Below are 27,284 nucleotides of genomic sequence, written 5' to 3'. Positions count from 1 at the left end.
CATCTTAAAGTTGCACTCCATAAATAGTGCTAAAGACCCTAATGCGCTGTGCGGGGGGAAATGAAATATGAAAATGAGTTTGCGGCCCGTCTGTGAAAAAAAGTTTGTTCGTGTTGCCGCTCCGGCACGATTATTCCGGACACGTACACATTTATATAAACTCATAAACAGCGAGGGGAGGGTGTGTGTGTGTGTGTGTGTGTGTGTGTGTGCGCGTGCAGACTTCATTGCCTGTGTAATTCCCACTTTTAACAGACTGCATTAGTGAAAAATTGTCCTCAGTGGACACGGCTCGGGTAGATGTGCGCGGGCCACCGACCGACGAGGGAGCTGGAAGTGAGGTAAAGTAATCCAAATAATCAACTCAAGAGGAAATCACACTGAAGCAATTAGTCCCTGTGGAGATATTACAGGAAAGTGACAGTGATGCCATAGGAAATAAATAATAAAAAAAACACCATGACTTCTGAGGTCATTATAGAGGCAGGAGTATTATTGCATTGTTATAGTGATGTTCTTCAGGGGAAGCAGACACTTTTCACATCTTTTAACAATAAAAGTAGGAGCTAAAACGCAGTCAGGTGAATTCAAACGCCCCTCGTCTACAGGGGCTAAAGGGCAGTGAATTAAAATAGCACGCTAATAGCATTGCAAATCCATAAGTTCCATTCTGGCATGAGAGAGATCTCACAGATCATAATATTGAGCTATGGAATCAAGGGTCTCCAGAGCTTTATACCAGGGCGGGTTGTGCCAGCCCCAACACACTGTACACATACTGTACACACTCATACACACACGTATAGTCTCCTCTGCCTTGCCCCAGGGTGCAGCCAGTCTGAGATCACACTGGCAGGTTCACTTGTAAAGCTGCAGCTTTAGGCTCTCAGACAGAGAGAACTACAGACGGCCGCTGCTGCAGGTAGAGACACAGAGCTCGGAGGAGATTTATTCCGAAACAAGACATGCTCCCGTCTGCAGATGTGTGACAAAATGATTCCTGGCATGAAAGTGAAACTCGCATTTTGAATGTTATTGATGTTATTAGTTTTCTTTAACCTCTGGAAAAGTGTCTCCAAACACACCTATGCAGTATGTTTGCCTATTTTCTCGGCTTGTGAAATCTGTTTCCGATGCAACGCCATGCAAGGGGCTCGGAGCGCTTTCTGCCATGATTATTTAGAAATTCACATGTCCGCTTTCTCCTGAGTATTCTCCAAAACCTAAACTAATAGAGACCATTTGAGATTTTATGATAGAAAAAAAAGTTATTTCTGCTCTTTGTCCACCTCAGAAATGGAAAGAGAGAGAGAAAGAGAGAGAGAGGACGTGCTGAGGCCGGTTTTAAGAGAGGGAGAGGGAGAAGAGGCAAAATGGATGGAAGTCTGGGGCGCAACGAGGGGTGAGAAAGTCCCACGAAGAGTGAAGGGCCTCTGTAATGATTGAGAGGGATTACCAGAAAACTCAGTGGACTGGGAAAGAGAGAGAGGGAGAGACAGAGAAGGAGCGTGAGACAGAGGTAAAGAGAAGGAAACAGAGAGAAAGAACTGTATGAAGGACAAAAAGATGAGAAAGTGACAGAGGCCATTGTGTGTGTGTGTGTGTGTGTGTGTGTGTGTGTGTGTGTGTGTGTGTGTGTTTGGGGGCTGATTGAGAAATAAATTCAATCAGTATATGAAGTCATGCACTGGTTTTACACTGCTATAATGGAAGTGATCCAGAATGCTTGAAGGGATACTGTGACATTTTAAATTTTGGATGGTTTTTGCACTTCAGCCGGAACAGATCACATTAAGTTTCTGTCGATAAAAGTCCTGCACACAAACTGCACCGTGCAGAGTTTCAGATACATATATGGGTGCTAGTCAAACTTAACACATCGCTAATATAAACAGAGTGATCACTCGTTAAAAGTATCTTAAGTGAAAAGGTTTTAAAAACGCTTATATATGTCCCCTATAAACAACATTACATAAACACAGGCTGAGATTATGTCGTGTGCAGTGATGTTTTATAAAAGGCTTGTTTTTTGTTGAGAGGATGAAATTGAGCAGATCTGAGCTTAACAAGAAGAAAATCACTTCATTTCTCATTAATATTTTCTGTGACCTACAATTAAAGATATAACTATTGTAGGGAGAAAAACTAGGTAGATACATTTTTGGATTTATAATCTAAAATGTCAGTTACAATTCAGCAGCTCAGTTGTATCAAAATATAATACAACATCTATTTAAAATCTTATATCATGTATTTTCCTTTACTTCTCATGACAGCCTTGCTATTTCAATTTATAGAATCTGTTCCAGAAATAATCCATTTGTTTATGTATGAACGTGATTGGTTTTTTTTTTAATCTCAGTCACATTATGTGTCAAAATAGCAGCAATCAGAGTGGTGCGCAGCAAAGTGTAGTTTATTTCACAACTGACTAGTAATTCATGTTCTTTTATAAAGCTCTGCACATTGTTTTTATCATCCATTTCTCTTCCAATTTGCTGGTTTAGTTTTTGATTTAATGCTCATAGCTGGGTCGCATATACTCCGACGTGTTGTGCTTCCTTGTTCTGTGTCGAACAGTTTGTGCGACACAGAGAAAAAGAAAAAAAAAAAGAGAAATCTGGAACGTGGGGATGTATATCATCTCTCCCCTCGGTGCTGTGGTCGGCTGTGTGCGCTTCCGTGGTCTACCTATGCCTCCTATTGGTCTGATCGCTGCAGTCCACAACAAATCTCAGTCCTTTCCACAGGAGACGGAAGGAAGGAAGGACAGGAGGGAGGGAGGGAGGGAGGGAGGGAGGGAGGGAAGAAAAGAAGGGAGTCAGGAAAGACAGATAAGAGACAGCGAAAACAGGGGGAGAGAGAAGGGGAAGAGTGATGGTGAGTGACAGAGCAGGAGAGAATGAGCGAGGGGGGGAGAGAGAGAAGAAGAAAGGAGCCTGAGGGGGGGGTAGGAAGAAATTGAGTGGGAGGAGGTGGGGGACGGGGGAGGCGAGCGGGGGGAGAAGAGAGAGAGAGAGAGAGAGAGAGAGAGAGAGAGAGGAAGGAAGATCTTATGAATGTTGACCACTGTCCCTCTACATAAATCTGCACATTAACTGCATCAAATGAGGCTCCCCCATGTTTTCTCATCTTCTCCTCCCTCACCAACCCTTTCTCTTTCTCTCCCATACATACAACACACACACACACACACACACACACACACACACACACGCACCACCACCACCCCCGGTCTCCATCTCGCATCTGATTGGGCGATGTCATTTATAATGTCTGTCCACATCAGGGGGACATAGCAGGGACCCTCGGCCCCTAACAACACTCCCCCCTGTCACGCCCCAGTGCCTGATGGGTAGAAATAAACCGACCGCCGCGCCGCAGAGAGAGCGACAGTGTCACGCTGCTAATATCGACTATGAATAATGACTCGTCGCTATTACAACTGTTCTGATTCTCATCTGCGCGACGGACATTTGGAACCTGGAAAAAAACAAATAATGCTGCGGCGACGTCGAACTTGTTTCAGAGATGCAACGAATGCAAAGCGGCGAGATGTGAGGGGAAAGACAGGTGTGCGTGGTTGTTTGTATTGGTTTAAAGTCCAGAGGGGCTGCAGGACAATGAGTGAAAATCCATATTAAAGTACCACAAAGAGCAATATTGTCAATATTGCAGGCAAATGTCCATATTATGGAAGAAAAAACATATGCATGTCTATCTATCTGTGTGAATATGTATACAATTGATTATAGATTATAGTCTAGTACAATCATGATTTATGAAATACATAATTTTATTCTAACAATTTGATTATTTATGCCTGATTCTATATGTGGTTTGCAAATTAATTTGTCGAATGAATAAAATTGGCATTGTGTTAAAGGAAATAACAAAATATTTTATTCTTGCTGTACACAAAAACCATTGTGTATTATTCCAACATTTATCATGTTTTTCCTATATTATAATTAATAAGCTAATAATATTATCCTGCAAATGTGTAATGTAGTTTCTACCTGTGCAAATATCCTGTTTAAAAAAATCACAGATATAAAGAACACACAATGATATTAATACAAAATATGTATGTAGACTTGTTTCTACAGATTGGATTCATGGCAGAGGTGAAGCGACCACATGTAAAACCTGCGTTTGCGTCTATTCTTCGGCACATTCTCATCACTTCACATGAGAAAGACATGAAAGATCCGAGTGGAGCCTTTGAAGCAGACGCCAGGGCCACCGACTCCCTCCCTTTAACTGCTGCCACATCCTCAAAGGCAGAGCTTAACTCCCACATGCAACTCAGGAACATTAAACGGGCCCAACAAAATACTAATGACCCTCTAGATTTCTGACCACACAAAAAGGGGGCAGCCGCCAATTTGCATCCGCCAGTCTGGCGTTTCAGTGGCGAGCGAGCAATCTCCATGTGTAATGAGTGTGTTGTTTGCCACTCTCCCCTCCTGGTCAATAATTACCAGCCTTGCAGCCTGGAGTGAGTCTATTTTAGGAAGGAAACCCCCTGGCTCTAAGAGCTATACCTTGGCCATAAACACACAGAATTTTTTTTGGACTCTCTCTCTCTCTCTCTCTCTCTCTCTCTCTCTCTCTCTGTAATCCCACTTGTGTTGGTCATGAAGAGGAAGGCGAGGGAGGGAGCGAGAGAGAGAGAGAGAGAGAGAGAAGGAGCTGAGGCCAAAGCCAAAGGCAAGCGTCATGTCACCGTAGATCAAGGGGGTCATCTCTCGCTCTCTCCCCTTGTAGCTGCATCTCGCGTTGCCGGCCCTCTAACGTGACGACGGAAATCTCGGAAAACACAACACAGGCTTTTCATTCATGTGGCCACACGTCCTGTGTGCGCCAAGCCTGCCGGATTGACCAGAAACAGTTAAGTTGATTGTTCGCCGGTCCCCGGGAGCTGCTTTATGCTAATGTTTGCACCGGTGCCTACCAAAGCCACCGCCGCTGTCCAAAGGCACATCAAGGAAATGAGAGAGCGGGCCGAGCCTTTGTGCGCGTCGTGTACAATAAAGGGAGGATTTAGAGGCCTTGCCGGGCCGACCGCAGGGGACGTACAAAATGAATGAAGTGAAGCGGAGTGAGGGTTGGGAACGCTGTCGTGGCCGGGCTGGGGTAGGGGCGGAGAGGGGTGACACCGGCTAATGCACCCCCCTCCATAACCTCGCTGGCCGCCCCGTCATCACGGGACAGCCCATATATAACGCGGACACGTTGGGTCCCTCCAAAAGGTCACAAAAGGGTAAAACTTAAGAGGAAAGATGAGAGCGCCGCTGTCATAAAAAGGAGAAAAACGTGTGTAAGGTGAGGATAAGTGGCTATTCCTTTTAAGCCGCACATAAAATATTTCAGATGCAACAATGCGACTGCCCGGCCACCAGGGGGTCTGGATTTATTGCCGGGGTCAAAACTCGGCGCCGATCAATAGTCAATCAGAGTTATCAAACACCAATTATGTGAGGACAGTGTCCACACGTATACCGACTGATTTATTGTCCTGGATTTGTTATTTCTCAGCAGAATGAGACTAATGGTTATTGAGGTCTGGGTATTTCATGTCTTGATTCAAATTATTGTGTTGGAGGAATTGTCCTTTTGATGGATTAATTTATTCAGAATTTAACTAATGATGAAGAATGTATTAATCAAACCTAATAATACCGGAGTGAGTTTCTTGTGTCATACATTTTAATAATTAATTTAATATTGATACAAAATAAAATTAAAAAATGAGTAATTACACTTTTTATTTTACTTTCTAATCTAGTATCTAAATAAACGTTCATTAAAGGAAAAATTTAAAAAGAGACAAGTCCCTCTGTGTATTTGTATAAACTACAGACGTAACATATATGCAAAAAAAATAATAATGATAATAAATGGAGGGGTTGCTGAAGAAACGTGGTGTAATGGAAGCACTTTATAGAACATGAGAGGTTTATTCTTCAAAGTCCCGTCATCCCCCTTAATGCACATCCATTTGTTTATTGAAAAGGGGTCTTCATTAAAAACAAGTTGGGAGGAGGAAGATGAATGAAAAACAATAATTATGTTGATGGCCTAAAAATCACATCAAAATTAAGATATTTATCAGACACAAGTGCACTGTAATCCCCTAAGTGCTTAGTGAAGTTATTTTATAATGCCACAGACAGAAAAACAGAAAAACAAAAGCACCTCTCAAAGACTCTCCCTCTATTCCTCCTCTCTCTGCTTTGTTTCCATCCATCTCTCTTCAATCAGGGTCTCTCCTTTTTTTTTTTTTGCCTTAAAGGAAAAAGGGTCGAATTGTACATGAGGAGGAGAGAGGGAAGCAAAACACTCTCGACGGAAAAATATATATTTTTTATTTTCCTCGTGTCTTATTACTTTCTAATTTAAACTTCAAGGGCATTCGGACAGTCCGTCGATCCGTCAGTCAATAAGACTGTTCTTCCTCTTTTTTCTTCCCTCTCTTCATCTCCTGAAGTCTTATACCGCAGATCTGCATCTCCTGACCTGTATGTTAAATTCATAGTTTCACCAGTGACATCAGCAACGCCCGGACAACTGAAGGAAAATAATGGTGTGTGTGTGTGTGTGTGTGTGTGTGTGTGTGTGTGTGTGTGTGTACAGTATATATGTGTTTGTGTGTGTGTGTGTCATGGGGGTTGGAGTGGGCCATGGGGTGATTTTTTTTTTCTGCCCCCCGTAACCATGACAACCCTCATCTCCAGAGCATTGGAAAAAGATGGCGACTCACACTCAGGGAGATTCTGATGTCTGAGGTCCCCCTGATTTCTTTTGTTGCACATTTGTGGCGTGTGTGTGTGTGCGTACGTGCACGTATGATGCAAACAATTCAATTCAATTCTATTTTGTTTATTCTATTTTATTTAGTAATAAAACATCTGATACACTTTCATGACGTGTTAAAAGCTAAATTCAAATAAAACAGTGTTTTACTTTAATTAGAGAGGAAAGGCAAACGTTGAATTAATATCTGAATCCTTGCAAAATTGAAACAAAAATAGTTTGTATTGTATATTATTAAATTGATTAAACATTTGAGAATTTCAGAATAATATACATTATATTGTGTAAATTCTTCATGTATATATTCCGGCAGAATTGCTGCCTCTGAGCAAGCGGTTTCTAATTGTAAAAAAAAGTATAATAAAATAAAACCGTATCGTTTCCTTCCTCTCATCTCGCCAACACGGTCACCAAAAAACGCAACATGCCTAAATTGCATCTCCAGCCATAAACACCCCTCAGATCAAATTCCAGGCGGCCATCTCCGAATTCATATTCAACGCAGCCCTGCATCGTACGTAGGCAGGGATCCAGATAGGGGGAATATGAATGTCAGAGGGAACATTTTAATCATTTGGCAGGGTTGGAAGCCCAATCTCCAAACATCCACATTTTGACACACAATCTCCCTCTCTCTCCACCGCCCTCCCCTCCCCTCTATCCTCTGGTTTCATCATCTCATCTCACACCCTTCGTGTCTCAGGGACCTATTAAACCCCCCCATCCCTGCCTCACTAGTACACCCCCACCCCCTCTCTCTCTCTCTCTCTCTCTCTCTCTCTCTCACTCAAATGTCACCTTCATTTTTCTGTTCATATTCTTGGACCGGAGCTCCCTGTCAATGGTTTAATTTTTTTGGCCCTCGCCTCCACCTCCACTGCACACTGTGTTCGCTGTGTGTTCTTTCCTCGAACAAACTCACACCAGTCTGATGTCAGATGGGATAATGAAGCCTGTGTGTGTGCGTGTGTAACAGTGTGTATGTGTGTGTGCAATACACGTGTATAACAAGATATTGTCATGACTGATGTTATTTCCTCATTTCCCTAAACCCTTTTTATGTGCGGGTCATCTAAGAGCAGGAACTGCACTTTATTTTAATCCGTTCAACCATCAACAAACTTATAAAATAACTGCTATCCCCCTTTTTCCCCTCCCACCTCCCACTAGATCAAAGTTTTCTTAAATACAATCTCATGTTGTCGTGGATTAACTCTTCATAAAAAACACAGCACTACAAATGGTTTGTGTTAGCATGTACACTCGCAGGCCTGCTCGGTTCTGGCTCTTCGGCTGCCAGGTCCTTGTGGAGTTGATCACATGCACATCGTCTGGTGTTGACCTCCACTTTCAAAGAACAAAAAATCAACACAACAATGAGGGTTCGCGGTCCGTTTCTTTTTTTTTGTGAGCTTTTCAAGGGAGATTGTCTCATTTTACAGAAAAATTATCAGGATTTACATTATAGATTTTTATGAGCTTGTACAATTCCTTACAGGAATTATGAGCCTAGTGTAAACAAAAAAAATACTTACATTTTTAACACACAAATAAATTAGTTTTAGTTTTTCAATTAAGTTTTACTAATTGTGTGACTGGAACTTGTTTAATTTGCATTGAACGAACTTAAAAATAAGTTTCTTATTTCATTATGTAGGAGCTATATAATCAGATGTGGATTTTTGACGATGCTGATAACGATATATCGGCTGATAGATATATACATATACATAAACAACAATGCTTACTAAGATATTGTTATGAAATGCTCATGACAATGAAATGTAACTAAGGCATGGTATTTTACATTTTACCAATAAACTTTGTCACCCATCAATCCATCCTGCTTATCCTTAATATCATCCCAGCTGACATTGGGCAAGAGGCGCTTTACACCCTGGACTGGTCGCAGGTGTAATAAACTTTGTTGTTATGGTTATAAATAGCAAAGGAAGCAGAAACACAAGCAAATATCTAGTAATTGAATTAACAAAATAAAAAAATGTTAAGGTAAAATATGAATCTAATTGCACATCTTTTCTGCATTGACAAATGTAAAATAAAATTTGTCGTATCGGTCAACATAAACGCAGATGTCTGAATAAATCGGTCGCTGGTTCTTTTTTTTTGTTTTGTTTCTGCAGGAACACCAGTGAAGCCATGATCACGCGAACCTTGTTTCACTGAATAAAAACATATTCGGAGGCAGCCATACCACACACACCTTTCCGTTAATGCCCCTTGATAATGTCACGTCACCGCTACACTGCTATAGAGTATTATAGCTTACCTTTATGCTCACTGCAGGCTTTGCAGGCTCCAGCTGCTGCCAAGCACTGCATGAGGGCATAAATTGTTAGGTGTTGGCCAGTAATTCTAAAATGCAATCTTCTCTGCTCCTTCCCCGCTATCTCTCTCTCTCAATTTTATTCTCTCTCTCTCTCTTCACTCTCCATCTATTCGCTCTCTTAAGCTCCCTCCTACCTTGTTTGTCTCTTTACTTGACCTTTCTTTCTGCATCTCTGAATGTATGCTTCTTTGGTTTTGGGTTTATTGTCTCCTCATGTCTGTCCTCTTTCTCTCTCGCTCTCTCTCTGTCCACATCTCTCTCTGCATTAACGCGAGCAGGGAAAGGTCTCATGATAAATGAGTTGGAAACAAATCAAAGTGTGTTCCACTATACGGCACCGTTATCGCACTGCTGACTTTCGGGGGGGGGGGGGGGGGGGGGGGGGGGCCCCAACGCCACTGAGAGACAACAGTGTCCCCATTCTGATAATTCTGCGTTGCATTTTCTGCCAACTCTGCACGGTGAGAAATGACAATTACATTTTTTTTTTTTTAAAGATACAAGACTACAAGAGAATGAGGGACGAGAGAAAAAGAAAGGTCGCCACCAGCAGCTCTCCACACCCTTGAAGCAATGGAGTCAGTGAGTATATGAAAAACCGAATAAGAATGAGAAGAGAGAGGTGGCGGGCAGAGAGGAAGAGTATTTGTCTCCTCTCTTGACACAGTGGGATGATAATGCATTTTAATGACAAGATCTGAGACCAGTTTTATGAGGGGACGGACACGCACGCACACGCACTCGCACACACACACACAAACACACACACACACAGACGACAGGAGCCATCGCCCCCCTCAAGCCCCCCGTCCCCCGTCCCCCTCTTCGCACATTCTTCGGTCAGACCCAAGGAAGCAGCTCACCGGGCTCGACATCACTCCCCGTTTCTGAGAGGCAGCCGGGGAGGGAAGGGAGTTCACGGTGAGAAATCAGCAGGAAACTATGGGAGAAGGCAATTTAGAAGCAATCAGAGGGAAATTTGAGGCGGATTAGGCTGAGAGCTTATAGGAGCGGGGACCCGACGCTGTATCCATCTGTCTACGAGAGGCCTTCATCAGCAGTCATCTCCAGGCTGGTCAAATCAATCTCTCCTCTCCTCCTCTGCCTCCTATCCTTCCTATCCATCCACTCGGGCTCTCCTTCCCTTCTCTCTCCCACTTATCTCCCGCTCCCCTCTCGTGCCGCTCCCCAGCATTTTACACTCAGGTTCAGTCGAATGGTCTCCTCGAGAGTGGCCTCCGAAGAGAGGGAAGGTGTAAGCGGCCGGCGTGTTGCTCAAGAGCACATCAGCAGCGCTCGTTCCCCGGCTGATGAGCACATTTTCAACAGGCAGTATGATGCGTCGGCAGATACTATGGCCCTCTTTTACTATCACCACTTCCTCTGCTGCCTTTCTTCCATTTCCTTACAGCGATAAATGAATGTGTATGTATGAGTGTGGGTGTGTGTGCGTGCTTGACCACACAGGCCACATGTGTGTGAATGATGAGTTAATATGAAATCTAAGGCAAAGCACAGACTGTACCTTTAAAAAAAAAAGAAATAGGACCCTCAGTAGACCCACACTTGAAAATGAATTGATTCAGTCTCCAGACACCATTCTCCCAATTTCCTACATTATCTCCTCTCTATCATTTACTATACATCAGTTATCATTGAGTCTCATTTATGAGGCCTATTTCATCTTAAGAGAATTCTCAGATGATAGAAAACTCATTTCTTCTGCTGCGGTATTACTTTTGACTCTGGCCCAAACTCAGGCAAAGCTGAAAATTGCTTTAATATTCTCTCAGTGGGAGCGTGTTGGTTAGTATCAAACTTTGTGTTACAACAGCCCGGTCGTGGAGGTTGACTAATGAGGAAAATCCAGTTAAGTGGAAGTTTTTTTTTACTTAATAAAGTCGACCCTGTGACCCTTGTTGCAAACACAGTGCCCATGGGCAAAAAACACTGAAGTCCAGTACAGGCCAGTGTCAGGGCGGCTCAATAGCCGACTGTGAATGTGATTCCCAAGTGGGAGTGTGTGCATTAGATTAACCTCTAATTTCAGCCATACTCCCTCAAGCTGTTTCGACTAATTATGCTTTTTTGTTGATCCTTCTTCTTATATAAAAAACTGAGTTCGACCAAATAACTTCCACACTCTTTGGATCAAGTTGAAGACAAAGGGGTTGAAGTTTAGTTACAGTAAATGTGTTGGAAGCCATCTTTATTCAGTTTTCTTTCTCTCTTTGGTTTAGTGGCAAACATTTGTAAAAGCACCCGACTGATATGCTGTTTCGGGGGCGGGCTGATGCTGGTACTGATATTAAGGAGTAAAAAATGTCCAGTACCGATATGTCAGCTAGTAAATAAAAGAATTGATATTTTACAGTTTAACCATAAACTTGATTAGATACCTATGAATAAAAAGAAAAACACAAATACAACCGAATATTTAGAACTTGAATTATGTAAACAAACAGCTTTTTAACGTAAAATATAATCATAATCTTTCCTGCATTGTGAAATAAAAGCTTTCCTTTCGACACATATTGGCAAACTAAAACACCAATACCGACATGTCGGTGAAAGGCTGCTGCCGCGGAGACTCTTCAGCACATCAGGGAAGGTGGTATCGTGTCAACGTGCATGTTTGAAACCTGTCAAAGTTAACATGCTTGGTTTTCTTGCTCAAGAACTTGCCTTGTTTGAAGCGAATAATACTACGGTAGTAACTTGCCCTACGTAAAAGGTATTCTCTCTCGTGCTATAGATGTCAGCATGTCATATTTTAAAGATATTCTAAAAGGCTCAGGAGAAATCCACTTTTTTTTAATCATACTTAAACTGTCTTATTCAAAATAACGTTGGTTGGGTATTCATGTGCGATTTGTTAAATAAAAGCATGTTTGAATAGCACAAGCCAACTGAGCAACGAGAGAAGTAGAAACTGTACAGTTAATATGCACAATTAAATGAATTCATTATTTATCATGAATCACATCGTCATGGCAATATTGAACAATGTTATCGCACATCAAAGATTCTTTACACAAAAGCAGACCTCGCTCATGTCAGCCAATCGTATTGGCCGACATATAAATCGGCCCAACCTTATTTTATAATGTACTATATAAGGTTTGGGAAGTATGTACAGTGCCAATAGTACAGTCAGGTGGCCACAGTATGGAGTTAAATATATTCCAATATCAATATGTATAACGATATGTCAATAAAATCAAAATAATGTGCAAATTCAATGTTACATATTATACAAGACCAACTTGTTCATATGTAGAAATCAAAAACAAACACATAAATGTGGCTGTTTTTAGACTTATTTGGACAGAAATGTGTTAATTGATAACATGATTAAAATGAGAGGCACAATATTGTCCCCATGTAAAATAGTAAATGTGTTTGTTTGCATCAAGGTAACCACTGCACGTCTACTCTGCTTTGAGATTAAATATTTTGCTGTAGCCTGTGATTCTGCTTCCAGTTTTCCATTAATAGCAACAGATAATGAACAAAGTTTCAGAGTGTGGTATTCACACTGTGCCCGGGCCTCCTCATGCACACTGTTTATCCTTCTGTAAGTGATTATTTGAACTAAACGCTGGTGTCATCAGCAGAAGCTGCTCATAGCTGCGAGGCACTGGTGATACTTAACAGTTAGCATTAAACTGCTAACGAAGCGCATGTGAAGCCATGCATACATGACATTTATTACATTAAACAACAACACCCGCGTGCTGCTTAGAGCAAGACACTGATCCCGTTGGATAATGCATAATTACCCCAGACGTTCTGGAGCTGACACACACACACACACACACACACACACACACACACGAAGAGTCACCTTCGTGCAAGCACAGACACAGATGCATAGACACATACACAGCCATGACTGACAATGACAATTAAAGATACTATATTTAAATAATGTGTAAATGACGCATAGGGCACATTGTGTCTCTAACAGGCATGCACAACCCCCTAACCCTAACCCAAACACACACACACATGAATATGCTTAGATCTAACACACATGTTCTACAGGTATTTATGAATTGATGAATAACATGTGGAGGGTGTTTTAATCAAAACCATTACAACACACACACATTGTTACTACAGACATCTCTGAGTAGACTTTTCTTACACACGTCTGCATTCAAATTAGTTGGCATTTCTTAATACCTATTTTACGGGCTTCCATACTTTAGGACTTTTGAAAGTCAGACTCAAACGTACAGATTCGTGTCGACTATTCAGACTTGTAACAGCAGCCTTCTTGCTATATATACACATGCTTATATAACTGAAATATGGTTGGTGTATCTGTACATATTGATACCTCAAACAAACTCGCAGTAACAATAACAAACAAAGTAACTTATATTTTGACTCTGGGACCACATATCATCTTCAACAACTTAAATTAAACTGATTGAACCCTCCACCACGTAACCGCGCAATTATCTGCTAGAAATTCATAAGCTGCTGCTGATTATTTACTGGTCATTTGGATTCTGTATATATATCCACTTACTCAGCGAAGAAACACAAAACCGCTTTCGAGAACAACTGCTCCAAAGAGTTTGATTCCATTGCATATTGGTGGATGTTAAACATTGTTTGGTTATCAAAAAGATCCAAAGCCATGGCAATCCCGCTCGGAGTTAGAGAGACCCCCGTTTCTTTGTATGGCTTCAGTCTACAGTGATAGTGATCTCCTGCTGTGATAGAATTAGCCATAAACTCATTTGCGGTGCCATGACCCAGATTATGGGAGAGGTGGGTCATGGCAGATATGGCATTGTCCTTATTAATATTCAATAAAACAATGGGGGATGATATGTTGGAAAAATCAAAGGCTCAGCAGGTGGCGGCTTTTCAAAGTTCTGAAGCAGATAAAGGATTACTGAGGTGATTATCATCATGTCCGCCCTCAAAAAACAAAACTGAAAAACACAAAGCAAAACAACCCATTTGATGTGTTGATGAAATATAGACACAAATCATTTGATCGTAAATTCTTAATATAAGGAAATGCTAACTTTTTTTTTTAAGAAGTCTTCTGAGAGGCAAACAAAAGTCTTCTCTTTAAACCTATTCTTTTGGCTCTTGTGTAAAACAACAAATCCTCAAACTTTTGCTGCGAGCATCGGAAAAGAGAAAACGACACGTGTTACATGTGACGCCTCTTCAACGAGACAGCTTAAATGACTGAGGAGCAGATTGCTTCCAGTCAAAGTCCTGCGCCGCGATGCATCTGCAGCGTCGCGTTTTCATTATTAAAGAATCACGGGGATGTTTGCGCGTGGCGAGAGGATGAAAAATAAAGCGAGAGAGAGAGAGAGAGAGAGAGAGAGAGAGAGAGAGAGAGAGAGAGGTATAGTGGGGAAACGGAGAAAGAGTCTGCATAGCATGTGGAGGCCATTATTTTTTGGCGTGCTCCGAGGCCGGGAGAATTAGAAAATATCATTCTGTCAGGGTGATTTGATAGTGCGATGAAAAATGTCAGAAGTGGAGATGACAAATCATGGCGCTGAGGAGAGGGGACTGGGAGACAGGGGATGTCATTTGTCATGAGTGCCATTTGACTGCACCCCCCCCCCCCACACACACACACACACACACACAACCCTCCTCCTCCTGCCCTCCTTCCTATCTCGCCTCCTCTTCCAAATCTCACCCTTTCTCCTCACCCCCCCCCTCCCGCCCCGTCTACCTCCTTAGTCGTTGTCGTCTGCTCGTCTTCTCCATCCATTTCTCTTTTTATTCTAATGGTCTATTTACGCTCGTTCTACCGTCCCTCATCTTTCTTCATCATCATCCCCCCCCAAAAAAAAAATCACGCATCCTCAACTCTGTCCACCTCCTTCCTCGACGCCACCTCGGTTTTCACACCCACTTACATTAACGGCAGTGCTGTATATTTCTGGTTTCGGTTTTAAAAATAAAATAAAAGCTCATCCTTTTCTGACTCAGCGCACAAGAAGAAAGGAATGTATATGTTTTGTTTTCTCCTCCACATCATCTTTTCCTACACTCCTCCCACTTCTTCTTCTCTTTCCTCCTCCTCCACCTCCTCCTCCCAGAAATCTCTCTTCTATGTGAATGGGAAGGATTAGCCTGGCATTCAGTGCAGAACACAAACACCCACACACACGAATACACAGACATAGACACACACACACACACACATGCACGGTCAAAATGTCAAGCCTGGTGACATTTAAGCATGTTATCTTGTGTGCTGTCGACTTCTGATCTTGAAGAAGAGCTTCATAACGCAAGTTGTGCCATAAACGTCACAAATGAAATATTTCTGATGCTCATTTCTATTTTTTACATTTGGAAAGGAGCTGGTGAAATGTGACACGGTGAAGTTGAACCGATCACAAAACAAATTATAAAAGTCCTCAGCTGTGACTGTGAAATTTGAACTTTCAGTGTGGCCAATAATATCCCATTGTTCAAATTGTACATATCCCACATTCGCATTGCATATGTGTTTTTCTAGTGTTTATAATATTCATATACTGGTCCTGATTTGTATATCTTTTCATGCTTATGCACATAGACAGAAAATCCCCCTTGTGTGTGTAAACCTACTTGGCAATAAACCCTGATTCCAAAATATTCAGCTACTATTCTTCATACTCTATGGATATATTGTGCTCCCATGCAAAGTTATGTGTAGTCATTACTGGGAATACACTTTCAAAACTCATTCACACTTATTTATTTCTCCAGCTGATTGCCTCCATCTCCCCCATCATTGCCCTCAATTCACCCTCTCTCTCTCCTACAGTGTCCCCCCCCCCCCCCCGCTGGCCCTTCCCCCCTTGGCTCCCCTTTCTCTTCTCTCTTTAGCCTCAAGGTGCCATGCATGCATCTGTGTGTGAAAGTACACACACATTTGCGAGTGCTTGTGTATATTGTGTACACGTGGGGCCTTTATGTGCATGCATATCTGTGTGCATTTTCGTATCTGATGAAGGGAGGCAGGAGGTGTGGGAGGGGTAAAGGGGTGTGGGAGTGTGTATAAGGGGGGGGGGGGGGGGGGGGGGGGGGGGGGATGCGGGTGGGTGGGTGGGGGGGGGTCGTTGCTTTGTTGGGTCTGGTCGTCCTTAGTGCAGCGTGGTCCACAGCGCCGTCCAGGGCCTTAATGCCGGGGTAATTAAGGAACAGCTTCAAGGTTGCATGGACACAAGACAATCCAGGCCTAATGAAGTATCGATCGGCCGCATTGGGGCCCATGCTTGGACTAAGGCAAGCTGACATTCATTTAGAGCAGGACCACTGCAGGGAGACAAAACACACACACACACACACACACACACACACACACGCACGCACACACACATCACAAAAGCAGGCTGATGACAATATAAGAGACTCAACGGCACTTGGTTTTAATCACATGGGAAACAATGAAGAGCCTTGTTTAGAGCCACTGGGTTTATCTGGGTGTGTGAGTGTGTATATATATATAAATGTGTGTGTGTGTGTGTGTGTGTGTGTGTGTGTGTGTGTGTGTGTGTGTGTGTGTGTGTGTGTGTGTGTCCCTATCACACTCCGAACAACCAATAACAGGCTCAAAGCAATCTCCCACTAAAAACAGTCCTGATTATACCAATGATGATTACGGTGATAATGATCGCCCTGCCATCAGCCCGGTCATTACTGTCTGTTGCATATGAGGAAAATGTCTCACACCTTACAATCAATGTCATCACCATGTTTTTCTTTCAACAGGAAGGGTAATAACCCAATTCATATTATCTCAAGCTATTATATTTACTTTTTAATTTTCTCACATTTAGCAAAGTCTGACAACCTCATCCAATGTGGTTTGACTGACATACACATAGATTTTCTTTTAATATACTGTATCTAGGCTCCTATAGATCTTTAAGAGAGGTTATATCCTGACTTTGCTTTGATATCATCATGTGCGTTATCTTTTCTTATGCAAATTCAAGTCAATAGGACAGAACATAATCAAAAGCTATGTCTCAATTCAGTGGCTGCATCATGCGGAGGACACGGCCTACCCAGCCCACGAAGACCTGCATAGGCCACGAAGGCAGAGCCAGATGGAGACGGTCTGGTCTACAAAGGATTTCCGTGATCGGTGTCACCAGCTCTTCCCGTCCCTATTGCTGTAGTTGGACGTTTACGAAGTTTAAATGTGCCCTGTTTACATGTGTACCGTTAGCTGCTAGGTTGAGTTGAAGCGTGATGCTCCAGCATTGGACGTCTCCTCCCTTGCCGTTGCCATTACCTCTTTCAAAAAAGTTTGTCACGGGAGCGCATTGGATTCTGGGATAGGTTGGACTGTGAAGGCTCCGACCCGTTTTATGGGGATGGAAAACTAATTTGTCGGTCGCATTTGAAGGAGCCTTCGAAATGGGACAGTCTAGTCGCGCCAGTGTGACACACTCGGTCCCAGCTAATAATTTGTTTGTTGCGTATTAGGCCTTTAGCGACCAGTGTTGGTGAGAGAACAGGGAATAAGGCTCAGGGACAATTGGATCCCACACATGGTACCTGCTTTAAAATCAGCCAGAAATCATAGTGAAGCCTTTTATATGTTCGGTTAAGAAATTATCTCTATTCATTTCTGGCTTTTAAAAGAAAAAAAAGACAGCTGCTCTTCAAACTTTGCCCATGAAAGCAGTAGGACTCAGTTGTGATAATGTCGACTGTGTTGTCTGGACTGTACCTTCCATTCACTGCTTTGTGCTGTGTACTCACAGGCCTGCATATTACATCCCATTCAAAAGTTGTACCTGTCCAATGAGACTAAATCTAATTGCAACAACTGTCAATCAAATATCTAATTATCAGCCTATTGAAACTAACGTAGCACCATAGAAACAGAACATAATCAGAAATCGTTGATAACACATCGATGTCTCTGACCCTGAGCCCAAACGTGTGCACGCAGTTGCTTTTGTGCACCAGAATGCATATACACGCATAAGTGGACGTGTGCATGTTGGTGTGCGCATGTGTTTGTGTTTGTGCATTCACGGGGGGGGGGGGATCCACTGTTACAGTTCCCACCTCGGCCACAGGCTTGGTGATTATGCCTCTGATTGACATATGCTTGGATTCACATCTATTGGCCTACTTCTGCACTGATTGAAGACTTGACTTCTCATCTTCAGACAACTTTATCAAGGCGGTAATGGTCAGACAATCAGACTGACAGACAGAGACAAAAGAATGAAGAGGGGAGAGAGAGAGACGCAGGAAGGATGAGCTGAGCATGAATGATCTTGATTGTAATGGGTATAAGTGCTGTTTTTCTTGATGCAAAGGCCCTAAATGTCTCTCTCTCTCACACACACACACACACACACACACACACACACACACACACACACACACACACACACACACACACACACACACACACACACACACACACACACACACACACACACACACACACACACACACACACACACACACGTTCCTAAACTGTGGCAAACAAAAAAAGCTAAACATATGGGCACAACTTTGCCATTAAAACATTCATAATTGCGCCAAAACTGCACTGCTTGCACTCTTCACTCCCACGACAATAGAGCTCCATGTTCAGTGCCTATTATTTCTCGTCCTTGTATTCAAATGTATTTAAATGAGAGATGTTTAGATCCACTCTGCGCCGGCAAAACAGTTCCAATGCTGAGAGCTGCACAAAGACGGGCCGCCGCTGTCCAACTTATATCTATAGCCGCGATTTTTTTTGAGGATGTAACCCCACTCTCACCCCCGCAGTCCAGGCAACTTTTAAACCTGCAGTTAAAGCGCTGACTTCACATTACTATGCCTCCATCCCCCCCCTACCCTTGATCTGGCAGCGTACTGTGAATTTTTGAGCGGAGCCAAAATGCTCTCATTTTAACTGATCGCTCCAATCATATGCAAATGTGGCAGGCAGGTGGGGGGATATCTTTCAGCGGTAATTGGTGGTTTTCTAATGGAGACTTCAGATGTCATTTGGAAATATGTTTTAAGCCTTAATGAGTTTTGACGGGTCAGATCAGGAAGCGCCAAGCATGCAACTGTGTGTGTGTGAGACTGTGCATGTATGTGTGTGTCGGTGTGTGTCTGTGTGCGTGTGCTTGTATGTCTGCGCATGTGTCTAACGCTACCACGCTGAACCTGATGCATTTTTAAACAGCGCCAATTACCCCACATAGTGAGCTTTACTGAAACATTTTCATTGTGCAATACCTGTCACGTATAGAGACATCAGCATTCATTAAACTCACAGTCGCAGCCAGGTGATATCCAAGGTAATCCAGAACAAAAGGGGCGAGCCGACTCAAAAATGGATGCTAAACGCAACTGACTCCGCAGGGTCAAATATGAGCTTTCATATGATAATCGCATACGTTCACACCGACTGCACAAAAACTCATTTCAGATTTTTCATAAAAATGTAAAAACGAAAATAACAAAGCATACTGGATCAGAGTGTTTTGAAAAGTGAGGAGTGGTTTTTATGTTTCCAAAAAAAAGAAAAAAAAGATGTGTTTTGCAGCTTTCAAAAAGATAGGACTGTTCTCAGTGAGCATTTAAAAAAAAATATGACAACTAAACTGCACATTATGAATGCTCGATGCTTTCATAATTAACCATGCTGGTACACATTGATTCAAATATATGTCTGCTCCTGTCTCTTAACGTAAGTGACCACGACATAAGTTTTGCCACAAAACATTCAGCAATTATTTATTTTGCATTGGTCAAAATACAGGGACATTCCAGATCCCCTCCATTAATATGCATGTGTCGCTACCCCTGCAATTTACAAAGCAACTTATCATTTCGCCCAGCAATAAAAGTGCAGCGGAGGCAACAGATCGCCGTGACACTCCGAGTGGTTTTAGATTTATTGTGCATAAAAAACACATGAGCAGGTTTTGAATGAAATAATCCAATGCATCTACATCTAGTTTTACTTTATCTCTAGTGGATGAAGAAGAAGAAAAAAAAATTGGTGGAGTAGACGGTGGGGGCCTCAGCACCCTGATAGATCGTAAATCATGGGAATTATAAATCACGGTTTGTTTGGACGTACGAGAGGGGGGGGGGGGGGGGGGGGGGGGGGGGGGGGGTGAGGAGAGAAACTGCTGTCCAGTTTATAAAAGTGTACATTAATAAGAGATGCCCTCCTGGGTGGTCATAAATACAAAAACATGAGGTGGCAGCTGATGACTTGGGTTTGGGGTTTTCACATGATGACTGAGGCTAAACTTTCTCTTCTCCTGGCGTCGCATAAAAGGAGAATTGATCAGATTATAGTCTCTGATGCCAAATCAGTGTTTGTGATGAGGAACAGCTCATTCGCAAAGCTGTACTCCAGGAAGACAGGAGGACGGGAAGTTAACAGTGTATTCTAAGCAGAGGAGGGAAGTAAACAAGTACAAATACTTTGTTAAGGTACTTTTTGAGGCATCAGTACTTTACTTGAGTATATATTTTTTTCTGACAACTATTTACTTTTACTCCCTTTACCCTTTAACCTTGTAAAATCTGGCCTTTTCCCATGACCCTGCTACAAAATGACCTGCCCAAAATGAACAGAGTACATCTCTGCGACTTTAGAGTCTATTTAAACACTCTTGGCAATAATTTAAAGGTAACACTTCGTCAGATATCTGTAGTTTGTTCCCCTTTTCAAAATAGTTTTACTTTCATGATAATGCATTTGAGGGGAATTATCCATTGTTTCTAATTTTGCATCATCAAACTCTGCCTCCCCTCATGGAGACAGATTTCCACCTAAACGGATGGGACAATAAGACAGATCAGAAGTTTCCTTGTTACATATCTCTCAGTGCACAGTGCACGGCGTAAAAGACGCAACAAGACAAAACAGATAAGCGGGAGACTCGACCACAGAGAAGAGGCACGACGAACACAGCATGTCCGTGACAAGGACAACCAACATGAAAGAGAGTGAATTATCAGCCAACATTGATGAAAAAGCAGAGCAACAAAACATTCCCCATCCCTGGCCTTGGTCAAATTAAGAATACTTATTTCCAAACACAGTACACATGTCCTCCTGGAAAATTCTTTAAACACCTGTTTTTAGTATATTGTTGTTTTTTTTGTTTAGTTAAGTAGTCTTCAAACTACATGAATGTAACACGAGTCTCAGTTTGCTTTGAACGACTGACGGAACTTTTCACTTTTATACTTTGAGTACATTTCAGAGCCTGTACTGCAAGTATCTGTACTTCTACTTGAGTAGAGAAAGTATGTAGTTTCGTCACATCTAATTCTGAGACCTATAAACTAGAGAGTAACAGGAGCAAAGTCGTTTCCCTGTAAAAGTCCCATTGACAGTCGCCCAGTTTACCATCAATGGGACAGAATTTGTTCACATTTCCATCATGAACACTGACCTGTTTGCATTACAAGAAAAAAAAAAAGACGTTGGAATTAAATTGTATTCAACTTCATAACCTCGCTTCTATTTCTTTAAATGTGTTGAAACTCCTTCAGTGAAGCCCAAACTTCCCCCCCGACACAGTCGTCATGGTTTGAACGGTGCGGCACCGACTGTTAATAACACGATAATAAGATTATCCCGAAAGTTGCAGAGGAATGCAATACCATTGAACGGCGCAGCCTGCAATCAAGGCTCCCTGTGCAAGAGTTCAGAAGAATGTGTTTAGCAGTACTTTGCTAAACAAACCTCCATGTCAATTTATGCCATGTGAAAAAAGTAGGACAGCGTAATCCTTTAGCACAAACCCAATCTGGGAGATCTGAAGAGTACGTGATTAATTCTTTGGTATTAATCATGTAATTCTTTCATATAAAACAAAGCTTAAGCCTTATTTGCTAAGATATTTGACCTTGGCGGAGAGTTAAGACATTACAGCTTGGATTTAAAATGCATCTAAAGATTAAAAATGATGGTTGACTATTACTGAGGATTATAAACCCAAGGAAAATTGCTTTTTCATTTTGAAACAAAACTGATTTTAGAAGGGAGCTGCAGGGTCAGGTGGTATATGAGGTGACAACTTGAACTAGGATACAGTATTTGTTTTTCTGATAGGGAGTTTAGATGGTTTGATCTTTGAGAAAAGGGTTAAAGTTGTTTTTTTTAATAATTTGCGCCCTCGTTCAGCATTTTTTATTTATTTTTTTGGGCTCAAGCACCAAAATTAAAGTAATACCCTTGTAAGAGAAACAAGATTTGTTCTAAATTTATGCTTCACTGCTTGAGGCTACGCGGCACCTCAGACACACAGAGTTTATTTGATCTCTGCCTGTTGAGGGGAAAAAATCCTTTATGACTATCAAATGTGTCTCACTCTTTCCCCGTGAATCTTGTTTACCGATGCTGCCGTGTGTTTATCTGTGAATGAAAATGACTCTGGAGACACCATGCACTCCTTTGCCCCGACAACAACACATATTTCTTTCATTTCATGGTCTTTACAGAGTGTGGTGGGGGGGGAGTAAAGTGGAAAGTACAAGGTCGTTCTCAAAGACATGGGTTTTATAATTCATGCCGAAGTTAGGCGCAGGTCTTAAACTTGAACCGCGGGCCGCTTCTCCGAATGTTTTATTTAAATTCATTGGTCGAACAGTTCATATTTTCCACTTTTGGCAGGATCCAGTTTTCTATTTACGCAAGTACAATAATCAAACTTCTAATAAGCCCAAGAACTTCCATCAGTACAAGAAAACACACAATGCTATAGTGCAGGATATGCAACAGTGAATTGTTTTATTGTTGTTTAACACCCACACACCACACACTCCTGTCCCGTGTTCAATAATCCTCACACAAAGCACACACGCACGTGATCTATTTCATGTCCATAATAATATCCTCACTGAAAATGTTATAAAACGTCTGACGGTCGCCCGCTTTTATCAAAGATTCTTATTTATCCATTTCATAAAGTGAACACTTTAAAAAAGCTCAATAACTGAAAAGAAATTCAACTTTATGCGTTTGTTTTTCTAGGATTCTTTCAAATAAATTCTGAATCGATGTCCTTAACCGTATTATACATTCATTTTTTTAGTGTGTGAGTTTTATATTTTTTCAAATTTACCCAAGGCTACAAGTGCACAAAACAGCCACAATTTCAAGGTAAAAATCCAAAGCCTTTCTGATAATTAATGTAACAAAGTCTGATAAACTTCGAAGTGATGCGACTAAAATGCCAGCAGAAATACTCAAAATAACAATACATTGCTTTGGAAGGGTTATATTAATTTGGAGCGTAGCCTATAGAATTAGAAACTGTGATTTTGGAGTGTTTTTAGGTATCATTCAAAACAATGATATAATATAATATATAATAAATCAGTCACAGTCTCGAAAAAGTAGATTGTGGACGTCTTCGTGATCAATCACGATTTAATATGCCAAAGCGTAAGCATATGAAATAACTGGGATTAAGGCAAGAGGGGATGATTATTTTCACTTATTATTTGGATTGAAGATTAAATATCTGCATCTTAACATGTTATATTTGGCTCAGCATTTAGCTGATGAGTTTGGTCTTGCAGATAAACATCACCAGCACCAAAGTACAATGCCCATTCATGTCTTGGGAGGACAGCGCTGCAATCAACGGGATTAAAGATTATCTCATTATCTTCAGGATTTCCCTCTGAAACACTCAGAACTAACCGTTGAGCTGCAAACTTTCCATGTATACAATAGCACGTTATTTTTCGCTGAGTCTGCCAGTTTCTGCTGATTGTTCCTTGAGCTCTCGCAGTCTCGTTTCCCACAGACGTTGGCGGCTGACTTTGAAGGATGGGGCGTTTGCGGTGTAAAAAAAGTGGGGCTTGGCCTCTGAAGCAGCTGAGCCCAGGGGACGGCTCGACACGACACGCACAAACAACTTGTGTTGACCTTGGGGCTCCGGGCAAAAGGCCTTCAAGGTGTATGCAAACGTCGCACAGGCAGCTCAAAAAGAAGGGCCTGCTTTTGAAGTGAGGTGTGCATGTGTGTGTGCGTGTGTGTGTAAAAGCAACCAAGGATACCCATAGGCCTGAATTCTACGAAGTTCTTTGATATGGGCGTCTCAGAGTGTTTATAATTACAAAAAAAAAAAAAGATCATGATTAAAACATTGCTACTGAGCACAGAGGTGGCCAGGGAGTACTGATCTGAACCAGTGTGTGTGTGTGTGTGTGTGTGTGTGTTTGCACATGTACCTACAGTATAGGAGCGTTAACTCTGCATCACATTTAGCAACAGGGGCGGCCTTCAATCTCACGGTGACACCATCAACGGTCACCAACATGAAGGTGAGCCCTAATGACAGGCGATCTGCGTGTCACACCTGGAGGGCGAACCACCGCCGGCAGCGCCCGTGTCTCCCAGCGTCTACTGTATATCGTGTCGGCGTGAGCACACGAGTGTCTGTGTGTGTTTTCATCATGGCCGTATATCAAACAGAGCATGTTTCAAAGGGAAGACTAATCCTCAGAAATGAGGCATGAGATCAATATTCCCATGTTTAATTGGATGCCGACTGATTTGGTTCAGGAACAGCCGGCACGACATCCCTTCGTCACGGCAACCCGGGCCCACGCACGGCTGCCAATTTGACTCTTGAGGAGAGCGTGTAAGAAAAAGAGAGGCAGACAGACGGGCAGACGGACGGACAGACGGATAAAGTAAAAAGAGTGGAATTGGGACTTGACTTCAAAGTGTTAGGACGTTGTGATTGCTCCAGCCATTTAAGGAGTGGTTGGGGAGAGAGCAAAAACCTCAGGGGGTCATCCCATCATCATATGCCCCACTTGCTGCTGTGATTTGGTGATTTTTTCTTTTTTGTCCGGAAGCCATGTTTGGAGAGTATGTAGGAGGGAGTTTGGGAGGGGAGACGGGGAGGGGGAGGAGAAGGGGGGTGAAGGGGTTTAAGAAAAAAAAAAAAAAAGAGGGGAGGAAGACAAGGACATAAGGAAAGAAGGAGTCAGGAAAAAAGAAGACGGGTGGGTGGAGAGGAGAGGAGTGTCCGGGACCACTGTCAAATGGTTGAGGTGTTACCATGGTGACAGTAATGAAGGGTCTCAGGACACCCCGGGGGGACGACAGAGGGGGAGGAGGGGAGTCTGGGTGGCGGGTGGAGGAGGGAGAAGGGAAAGTGATGGTGAAGAGGATGGGAGGGTCAGGAATGGGAAAGCTGGAGAGGGAGAAAACATACGAGGCCTGCAGGCTTCTTTCTTGGGGTTTTTTTTTTAGGCTCAGACAAACTGTGTTGACACACATTATGCTACAATGCAGCCGTGGAAATGTACTCCATGATGTGTTGTTAACATTCGCACATCACATAATTCTGTGTAAACTGTTGAGGAAAACGCACAAACTCTGGCGCGCTGGCAGCGGTGTCTCGTCAATCTGCCACAGCCAAGTGCATAAAAATCAACCGAGTGTCAGAGTTAGTTGGAGCAAAAAGGCTTCATGAAAATGTATGTTTGTTTAGATTAAAGACCATTTTAGTTTGAAAACATGTTCCTCGTGTCCCGACATTTCAAAAATCACACATGAATCATTCATCATTTTGATGATGCTGATATTGAATAACCAGTTTTTGTTATTGCAAAAGTTAACTGTTAATCATTTTTTATAGACAACCACCATTAGTAGTGCTAATTTACTCTAAATTAGGAATTAGGATAAAAATCTTAGTTAAAAAGAACAACTTTCATTGTGTTTCACAATTGTTCTCATATGTCTATATTTCTATATATTTTCCAGAAAAGGGAGGTAAAACACAAAAGACAAAAATATATCAAAAGTCATTCTTATTCTTTAAAAAAAAAAAAGAAGATTGTTAGGTGTGTTTAATTCCAGAACTTGAATGTAGAGGTGCAAAGAAGAATACAGTCAAAAAATAACAAAAAACACATCAATTCTGAAACCTTGTATTGACATGTCTGTGGTTTTATAAACATTTTACTTAATAAATATGAATTAAACTTCCTAAAAAAAGAGTAAGAATCTCGGTGAACTAAATCTATGTGTGGGATTTACATCATTTACACTTTCAACTGCAATATACTCCTGATCAACATGGCTGTATAAGGACAAAACATTACATCTATTGATTAGTAATGTGTTGAAATATCTCGGGCCCTTTAAAAAAACATTTTCTTTTGAAGAAAATAAATAAAAACATGCACAAGCAGCAGTGTGCATTTTTTATTTGATATACTATAATCAGATGTGCATTCGATGGCGCCTGTGAAGCCGTCTAAGAGGCAATAATCTTGCCCTGGAGTGATCTTTAGCTGAACTTGAGCTGATCTCGCTGTGTGGTCTCAGTTAAAGTCTAAACAGATCCACAAGGCTCTGCCTCAGCCTGAGATCTCTCAACGCTCATCGATACGGTGATCAATACGTGGACATGTGGGTATTGACTAGGGTAATGATGATAGCTGCACAACACCGCGCAGCCACACGCACACATGCATGGATAGTTACACACACACACAAATACAGTACGTACACACACACACACACACATATGGAAATACAGTACGTACACACACACACACACACACACACACACACACGTCAGACGGACTCGCACAAATACACAAATATGCAGTTTTACTGATCACAAACAGCAACTTGGGAGCAGAGATTGATTTAAGCTGAATGAAGGTACTTAGTGTGTATGTGTGTGTGTGTGTGTGTGTGTGTGTGCGTGCGCATTTGGCTGTTTAGGTAAGTGTGTACGCTCTGTGAATGTACAGGTACACTACGTATGTGTGCTCATCCGTTTCTGTGTCATAACAAATAAACAGCACTCCTCTTGTCAATGGCTATTATAGACTTTTCAAGGCAGCCCTTTATTTGCTCCATAGTGACCCTGACATGGCAGTGAGTGACATTCATTGACAAGCTGACCCGGAGTGACTCAGACCATAAGACACACAATTTGACTCCATCAGTCTCTTTTCTTTTTTTCCTGCTTTGATTTTTCGTCCTCTGCAATTGTGATTATAGAGGCTTGCAAACAAAATGAAGTCCTGCTTTTTATGAGCGCATTTAAAACAGCTGGCCTCAACTAGGAGTTTGGAGCAAAAACAATTTGGC

This window comes from Hippoglossus hippoglossus, chromosome 20, assembly GCF_009819705.1.
Source record: "Hippoglossus hippoglossus isolate fHipHip1 chromosome 20, fHipHip1.pri, whole genome shotgun sequence".
In the NCBI taxonomy this organism is placed as follows: domain Eukaryota; kingdom Metazoa; phylum Chordata; class Actinopteri; order Pleuronectiformes; family Pleuronectidae; genus Hippoglossus; species Hippoglossus hippoglossus.
The sequence above is the reverse complement of the archived record's forward strand: the minus strand, read 5'-3'. Positions refer to the sequence as shown.